The following is a 10,165-nucleotide window of genomic DNA, read 5'->3' on the forward strand; positions in this document are numbered from 1 at the left end:
ATGAAAGTATTTAAAATGCATTAATTATGCCTTGCAATGCACCTTATAATGCCTTCTCATGAGTAGTTGTAACCACAGTTACATTTAATAGTAGTAGTATTGGTAATACTAATAATAAATAAACAAATGGGGTTAAAATAAATATTATAATAAATAAACAATTTTAGAAGGATTCCCAAGTTTAAATTCACCAGTTAAAATAATCCAAGTAAAAAAAACAAAAAACTAATAAAATATATAAATTATTTTTAGATTTGTTTTATTAATTGTTGTGTTATGCTTTTTTATGTACTAACAAGTGATCTTTAACAGTGAAATCCTTCTGAACAATCTAGTTTTTAAGGTTTAAGTTACAGTAGAGTACAGTATATCTGACTCATCTGAAAAGATCAAGAATTCGGATAGCGCAGTCGGTAGAGCATCAGACTTTTAATCTGAGGGTCCAGGGTTCAAGTTCCTGTTCGGGCGGAGTGCCATCTTCGGGGGGCAGTCGTGGCCTAATGGTTAGAGAGTCGGACTCATAACCCAATATGCCTTGTAATGCACCACAGTTACAATACTTTTTTATTCATTGTTACACCTTTAGAAAGTGTGATGCATTAAAACATAACCAATTTCAGATATAACAAGCTATCTGCAAATATTATAATACATTTAAAGTTTATTTATGAAAAGATATTTATGAATTTATTTACATTTCTTTATGAAAAGATATAATGCATTACAACATATTTTTTGAATACCATACATAAAGGCTTCAAGTGAAGTGTTACCATATTGATTTTTAACTTTTAAATCAGCAGCCATTAAAAGCAAAGCAACATATACTGACACAAACGTATAAATTCACATATTAGTTCATCACTTTACAGTAATGAGTCCTTCACTTTTCATTCAGATCTTTCTGCGCTCAAGCAGTAATTTGTGAATGATGGGGCTGCTGTGTTCTCTTATTGTGTTTAAGGTTCCAAACGGCTCTCCTGTGCTGCACTTGTAGACTAATATGGATCGCTCACATTGGTGCTTCCCATAAATTAAGGTAAAATAATCTTTTATAATCTAAAATAATCTTTCTACATCTTTTTTCTTTGATTAAAAGATGTGTGCATCATAGTCCCTCAGCTCTTGGCTAAAAGAGTAAATTGTGCTGGTTTAATAAGTTGTGAAAGCAAAGCTCCCTTTCTGCACATGATTAATAAGCTTATGGTAATTGGGTTGGAATGTCCTCCGAGTAAAATAGATATTTTTCTTCTAATTTACAAGACAAATTACCCATCATCAATAATATTTTGCCTAGAGAAATCTTTGATTTTGGCATTGTGTTCCTGCACTTTTAATAAAAAATACACATACAGCATTTTCTCTTCATTAAAGTCGTACGATTCATATTAATTAATACATATCCCCATTGTCTGTGTGCAATGCGTAGAATTTATGTTTGAATGATTACATTTCTTGTGTTTTTGCACAAAGTCTTGAGAATAATGCAAATGGACGAACTGAGTGAGGTTTGCCTGAAAATATGGATTCATGTTTAACCACAAACATCAATTATGCTTTAGAAAAAAATCACCATTTTCATTTAACAGTATAGAGATTTATGTGAAATGTTGTGCAGTTTCAATAGATCTGTAAGTAATGTTAGAAGGGTTTGTGATTATTATTAATATTAGAATATATTTATAGTAGTGTTCGAAGATTGTGACTGTGAGTTTAGGGGAGGCTCATTCGATTTTGTTGTTTTTGTACTGTGGAAATCTCAACCATCTTCAGCGTTCCCAACGTTCTTCACGAGGGTGAGTAAATTCTGAAAAATCTCGATATATTTGCTATTCTCTTTGGTTCCGCTAGTGGCTCGTGATGTTTAAAATAACTTCCGGCACGCTAATTGAATTCTAGAATAAGCCAACTCATAATACAAACACACTAGCATAGCTCATTATGCGTGTTGGGATTATGTTATTTACACTGAGAGTTAGTCTGCCCACTGACCTAAGCTGAGCCTCAACACACAAATCTTGATGCAGTCTTTGTTTACAACACACACAAGCACATATTCACTGCCAACTGACGACAAGTGCTATTACAGTCAGTATTAGAACAATACACAGACCATCTGCCGACTAGATTTAATCTGATCCAATTAGCATACCATTTGCATTGATTAATCCACAAAAACATGACGCATAATATCATTTCTGAATGAGTCAGTTCATGCCAAATAAAATCACTAACAGACAAATTGATGCTAAATTGCTGTCTGGGAATCATAACCCATCGCATTCCATGTAAATTAGAGGTAGGAGTGAGAAAGAGCCGGGCAGAGAAAGAGAGAGCGACAGAGAAAAATAAATCAGAATCAGGTTAGAGATGGACTCCGGTCATTTTTCTTGCGGTCAGCTGTGTGCTTTGCAGTGGTGAGGGTGAATGACAATGGTGGCTGTGACATTCTACCTCACGTGGAAACTGTCAAACGTGCATGCATGCAGTGGGAAAGTAAAATGCATCTGGAAAACCTATGTTTCACTTGTGCTCCGGTTTCGTCTCACTGCAGTCTATACAAGTATGCTCATAAAACAGTGTTGGGGAAAGTTACTTTTAAAAGTAATGCATTACAATATTGCGTTACTTCCTAAAAAAAGTAACTAATTACGTTACTTAGTTACTTTTTATTGAAAGTAATGCGTTGCATTGCTTTTGCGTTACTTTTTAAATCTGGGCAGGGCTTACTTGTTTGCTTTTAATATAAAAAGTAATATTTTTGGCGAATGTAAAAGCCCTTTCACAGACTGAAGGAAATGTAAATTCACGTCTGTACAGTATACACAGAAGAAGAAAGTTCAACACTCAGCAATAAAAAAAAGACGAAGAAATGTTAGTTTATCTTGTGTAATTTTCGCTTATTAGTATAGTTGAATTGGATCACCGAAGGTCAGCAGCAAATTGGTTAATAAAATGGGATTAAATACATAAAGGATACTAGTATTATGTAACATATTTAATTATTGCAGCTTTGAGTCATATTCTGAGTTGCTTTTAACTGTTTTTATTAATTTTGAGGAAAACTAAATCTGATTTTTTTTTTTTTTTGTGAGTGAGTGAGTGAGATTAATTAATGCATGTTCACATTTACTCTAGAACTAAAGTAACATCTTACTCCCGATTTCTCTCAACAAGGGGACAGGAGAGCTTTCAATCAATAAATGGGGAAAAAAACAAGTAACTGGCGTTACTACTTATTTAAAAAAGTAACTCAGATATTTTCTTGTAAATTAAGAAGTAATGCGTTACTTTACTAGTTACTTGAAAAAAGTAATCTGATTACGTAACTCGCGTTACTTGTAATGCGTTACTGCCAACACTGCTCATAAAATATATACTCAAATAAATATTCATGTGCTTGTATTTATTTAGAAAAGGAGCCTTGTGATTGTACACTATCCCTTACCTAATGTACTCTTTACTCAAATCCACATCATTTTTTGTCTTTGGGCTCCAGAGCATATAAACGGTTTCAAAATCTTATGAAAGCCTCATCAGTGACTGATTTGGGACAGTCTTAGACAGCAATACCTGTGAATCACGTGGGAGATTTGATTCACAATTCACATACTTCTAATAGAGTTTGATATATACAGTATATGGTTTAATAATAAAAACACACTGCTGTTCAAATGTTGGAGTCATAAGATATTTGTTTGTTTGAAAAAAGTATCTTATGCTTACCAAGGCTACATTTATTTGGTTAAAAAAATACAGTAAAAATAGTAATATTGTGAAATATTATTACAGTTTATAATAACTGATTTCTATTTGAATCTGTTTTAAAATGTCATTTATTAAACTTAATTTTTAAAGCATCATATTAAACATTAAGCAGTGTCACGTGATTCTTCAGAAATCATTATAATATGCTGAACTGCTATAAAAGTATTACATTTAAAAAAAATAAAAATTACGGACCCCAAACTTTTGAACATATAGCACTAAAAGATATTAGCTCAAACAATACATTTGAACTACATTACACAGATTGATTAATTTAATTAAAGTAACCATTTTTATTTATACTGTTTGGTATTGAATGAAATTTCCAATTCACCCACCACCTTTTTCACTGTGCTTGTCGCAGTGCATTCTTGGATTGTCTTCTTTGCTTTTAGAAGACAGCATAAGCAGGCAGCTACTTTCTGGAAAATCCTTTGTGCCATAAAGCACCTCGAATGTCATAAAGTACTCACTAGGTTTTGGAACAGAGTTACAGAGCCATTTATTTTTATTCCCATATATACGTATGCAAGTGATTTCAAAGAGGGATTTACCCTGATATATAGTGAACACACTAGTACAGAATTCTAAAAATGCATGCTATAGTTATTGATTTAAATTAGTAATTTACATTATCATTACATCGCTCCTCATTTTCTCATTAAATGCAACTAACAGTACATTTTTTATAAGGACAATACCTCTGGAGCAATCTGAGCTTAGGTGTCTTGCTCAAGGCCACTGCGGCCTTGTGTTTTATGAAACCATACTACCATGTGCTTTTGCTGAAGTAGATAAGCCAATGCATCAGATGACTTCTGCTCCAATAGTATGAAGATGCCTCTTGCTTCCAGTAAACTCTTTGTGCACAACAACCCTAACATAAAGCCTTTCTTAATTCCCATCTTCGCTTTATACACTCAATGAAATGTACTTCAGCACACTGTGTTACAAAACACAAAACCTTGCTCTCTCTTTCTCAATAGTTTGCCGTGGAGGACGCACAACAGGACACAATGACTCTGCCCCACTCATAGGCAAGTGTATACCAAGACATTTTGGTATTTCTTATGGCTGCCCTGCAATAGACACGACAACAAAAAAAATCAACCTTCAGCCAAGGCTGTGGCACTTAAAGCACAATCATTGTGCAACATTTCAGCAGCAGATAAACACATTCCAAACCATCATCTCATTGGAACACAATTATTATAAAGGTCATTTTGTATGAACCTATTAATATTAGGCAGTGTAATTCAAGTACATAAGATCTGATCAGCAGCTAGTGTAAAAGATGTTGATATAATGGTAAAAGCAAAATCTGTTTCTCGATGACCCTGGTTTTTGGAAAGAGGCGTAACAATCAGGCTTTAAAAAGTTTCTCTGTGGTGTTGAGCAAACTTTGGTGCTATAAGCATTTGTAAGACCAAAAGTTGCAAAGTATAGGTCTGTTCTGATGAAGACAGCAATCTCAAAACAGCAAATAGCTAGCCAAAAAAAAAAAAAATCAAAATAAGAAAAAAAATTTAATGGGTGGCTGCCAGGCGTTCTGTTCAATAGTCCAAGGTGAAGATTTTTAACAAGATTTCTTTCAAAGAAATATGCCTTTAGTTATTTTTGTACTTTACAAATCCTGCAGAAATTAGCTATTTTATATTGTTGTATTGCACGGACTTGAAAATTACAGTGAATGGATGCAATTGAGCCTTCACTGAGTTCTGCCCCAGTTTCATTACTGTTGCTCGCTTGTAATTTGTGAAAGTGAATAGAACTGTTCCTGACATTTCTACAATGCATACCCTATATGGCACTTCTGACCTGGATTAATACATACATTTACATTATTAACATTATTTATCTAGTACATAGGTGTTCACACTGGTCCTCCATAGAATTACATTAGAGAAGCTTTTGAAATACTGGTAACGTTTACATGGTGGGGAGTAGTGAAGGGTCAGTTGTAACTGTAGTGTTTTTAGTGGTACTGTAATTAAATATGAAAGAAAGTGACAGTGAAAGTGACGTGACATGTGGCCAAGTATGGTGACCCATACTAGGAATTAGTGCTCTGCATTTATCCCATCCTAAGTGCACACACACAGCAGTGAACACACACACCGTGAACACACACCCGGAGCAGTGGGCAGCCATTTATGCTGCGGCGCCCGGGGAGCAGTTGGGGGTTCGGTGCCTTGCTCAAGGGCACCTCAGTTGTGGTATTGAAGGTGGGAGAGAGCGCTGTACATTCACTCCCCCCACCTACAATCCCTGCCGGTACGAGACTCAAACCTGCAACCTTTGGGTTATGAGTCCGACTCTCTAACCATTAGGCCACGACTTCCCCATTGATGACATTGATTGAATCGAAATTGCCAGCCTGACCTAGTTATTCAAAGTCATTCAAGGTTTAGAAGAAATTGAAATTGAGTAATAAATTAATGCAATTCTCATCAGCTGTGAAATGTTTTTAGCAACAAAGCAGGCTAGAGTGCTGTCTTCACCTCTTGACTGCCAGGTGTGCGCAAGCATTTTAATTCAATTACATTAAATGCCGTGCAGATGATTGCATCTTAGATTTGTTTTAATTAATTAATTAATGCTGATGCTTGTGATTTAATAAAAGTAATTATAGGCATATAAACATATTTATTTTACTACATCTGTTGCATAAACACATGCTTAATCATCATGGGAGTAAACAGTCCTGAATTAGTCATAAAGGATAACTGGCTTAAAGGGACAGTTCATTCAAAAATACAAAAAATCTGTCATCATTCACTCAGCCTCATGTCATTTAAAACCGTATTTAATGTCACTAATCACATCCTTTTACATTTACATTTATGCATTTGGTAGATGCTTTTATCCAAAGCGACTTACATTGAATTCAAGGTACACATTTGATCAGTTCTTGCTTTCCCTGGAAATCAAAACCTTGGCATTGTTGGAGCCATGCGCTACATTTCTTTAAAAATTAAAAAACTACTTAACAAAACAATTTCTTTAAAGGGTGAAGTGTGCAGTTTCGTGCCAATAGTGTCACTAAAGGGAACTGCAAAAATGGGAATTCAAACAGGTTCCTCTGAAGCCCCGCCCCACTCTCACACTATTGGTTGAGCCAGCGTTGGTGTGTTGGGCTGGTTGGGAAGTTTTGAAAGATTGGTTTTCAGAAGTTGTCTGGATCATTTTTACATAAAAATCACCTTTTTGAAAATACATGTTTTCAATAAAATAATCTGATTGGAAGTCATTTTTAATTGTCAGTTTCTCATTTTGACTGAAACTTGAGTAATTAGCACTTTCTTTTTCTTAGGTTCTATCTCGAGATGTTTCCCAAGACCAGGGTTGGGCAAAATTCAAAGGTGAAGAATTGGGTTCCTTTCAATCTATGGTGTGAATTTGAATGGCATTGGCCACAAACACAAGGAGTTGGAATTTGAACTGGATTTAACGTTTTTTTTTTTGGAATTCAACAGGTAATTTTCAGGAAAAAGCTTCTTCCACCCTGGTCTACACAAGATTATTAAATATGATGATCTTTTTTTTTTTTTTGTCTTAAACTGTGTTTATATATCTTTCCATTTCCATTTGTTTTGTTAATTCTACTTACTTACATGCCAGTTTAAATGGAAATTCTTATATGATTGTTTTAGCTATTGAAATAGTCTATATATAAATATACAGTATGTACAGGCATCTGTCCAGACCGACGCATGAACTCTCACCTGCGCTGGATCTCCAGCACAGTTACCCTCCCCGTGAGCTGTGTTTACCTGTTCCAGGACATTAATACAGACACACTGATATCTTCCCACTGTGCCGTGCAGTGAGTCGGAGCAATCAGACATACACCATCATCCTTTTGAAAAATCAAAGCTGGGTTTCCAGCTGAGCCAAGTTTGATATCCAAAGGCAGGCTGCCCAGCGAGGCTATCTCTGTTTTGATGAGGTGAAGTCTCACACTGTTACGACAGATGAATATTTATTTTGGATGACACTTTCTAAATTTGCTTCTATCATTTGATGGGCCAGGTCTCTTTATTCTGCCAGCGACATTCATGCATTTGCACAATTTCCCTGTGATTTCAGGCTCTAAAACTTGAGGATGACCAGCGGACCCCTATGGCCAGAGATCAAAAACAGCCGTATGGTGCATGGCTTTTGTATAGCTCAAGATTTCAGCTAAATAGCTCTCTCTGTGGAGCAATGCAACAGAACAGTGAGCCGTGATGGAGTCGAGTGCATAGCTTGAGGTGTTTGATAAGACCTGCACAGGCTTAGCTCGGAGGGGTTACTGAGGTGGGCTGACAGCATTGTGCAAATCCTCAGGGACTCTCTGCCTCTATGATTACAGCTCGCTATACTTTCTCTCTCTCTCTCTCTCGGCTGTTTGACTCTTAAAATAGACCTTCAAGGTCTGGCTGGCTGCTATTCCCAGCTGTAACTCGAGAGATTTCTAAAACAGAGTGACCACTTGCTCTTTTGTCCGTAACCTGCAGAGTGCGAGATGTGGATGGTGTCCAAGGTGGAGGACAAAGGTCTAAAATGCTACTTCTTGTCTTTGGAACATTTTTCAACCTTCAATGAAGTCGATTCGCTGTTTTTTAGCACCGAATGTGTTCCTCGATCAATAGTCCCATCAAACAGTTGTCACCCTAACCACAAAATTATATTTAAATGATTGGTTGATTTAATTATTGTTAAGAAAGTTGTTGAAACCCGTTAATTCAGCTGTAAACATAAACCAAATACCAACACTGTAAAAAATAAATAGTTGAGAAAACGTTAAAAAAAAAAAAAAAGCCAACTTGATGCAGTTAAGACTTTTGAGTTCTCTCAAAAATAGTTTTTTAGTTCTTCTCAGTAAAGATACGTTGTTTAGCTAATGTAAACTTGTTTGTTCATGCAATGCTGATTGTCTTATTTTGCTAATAGAAAAATTATTGTCACAGCAGCTAAAACAACAATTACTGTCGTTGAGGTAATTTATTGTTTTCAGTTTCCTGGACGAAAACAAAGAATGTGTAAAATGTCGCCACATTACCAATTTTATGCTTAAACCTTAATGGATAACTTAGTCTGCATGTTAAGTACATTGTTTCTGTTTGTAAAACATCTTACAAGACTAAGATATCCAGGAAACGGATATAAGTGGTTGAACACTCTAGGCCTCAAAACTAGACACAGAAACCTCAAAAACTCACGAAACCTCAATCAACAAATGTTAAAAAGATAAGCTCTTTACATCGCAGTACAAAAAATAACTAACAATAATGACAAAACAACATCAAAAATGTTTAAATGAAGTCAGCAAACAGCAAAACAATAACATTAACTGCATCATTTATTCATGCTGCAATGCATGCTGGGAACTCACAAAGCCTTAACATTTCAACAATTTTAAATTCTTTGTTCAGACAACTGTGTTTGACTAGTCGGGACAACATTTGGGCTAATTTTGTTGGTCCGACAAGGGTTTTTATGTAGTTTCAATAAAATAGCATTTTTTAGTATTTGAGATGCAAAAGGTTTCATAAACTGGAAAATATGCAGTTGCATTTTTTACAGTGAACAATGAAAGTCAATCCAAGAACATATCCTACTTGATAAATCAGGTTAAGCAACCAGCTCAGTAAAATACTGTTGTTATAGATCTCTGCACTGATTGTTTGACTCATAATTCAGTGTCCCATTCAAATTGAATGTGGATCATTTTCTATCTGATGTCTCAGACTGTGACTCTGATAAATGCATTGCAGTGTCTCTTGAAAGATGACGCACGGGAGCAAAATGGCAATGCTTGCATTAGCTTTACAGTTGTTCACAAGGAAGTCTACTAACAATCAAGCTCTTTTATGCTCACAAAGGCTGCATTTATGTGATCAAAATACTGTAATATTGTGAAATATTACTACAATTTAAAACAACAGTTTTCTGTTTTAATATATTGTAAAATGTAATTTTTTTTCATAGGATACAAAGCTGAATTTTCAGCATCATTACTCCAGTCTTCAGTGTCACATGATCCTTCAGAAATCATTCTAATATGCTGTTGTGCTGCTTAAATGTATTTATTTATTTATTTATTTATTTTTAATTTATTGTGTGTGTGTGTGTGTGTGTGTGTGTGTGTGTGTGTGTAAACGGTGCTAATTTTTTTCAGGATTCTTTGATTAATAGAAAGTTAAAAAACAGCATTTGTTTAAAATAGAATCTTTTGTAACAATCACCTTCATGTACATCTCCGTCTGTGCCACCAGGAATGCATAATGTTTGAATCCCAAGTTCAAGTGGCATTCTGTTGCACTTTTCCAAGTAAGAAGCCGGGAAGTCTGACTTCCGATTTGATGGAACTAACTGGCAAGTGGTAATAATATATTAGTGACATTGAAAAGTC

Source organism: Sinocyclocheilus anshuiensis, unplaced genomic scaffold (assembly GCF_001515605.1).
Source record: "Sinocyclocheilus anshuiensis isolate Anshui unplaced genomic scaffold, SAMN03320099.WGS_v1.1 scaffold447, whole genome shotgun sequence".
NCBI lineage: Eukaryota > Metazoa > Chordata > Actinopteri > Cypriniformes > Cyprinidae > Sinocyclocheilus > Sinocyclocheilus anshuiensis.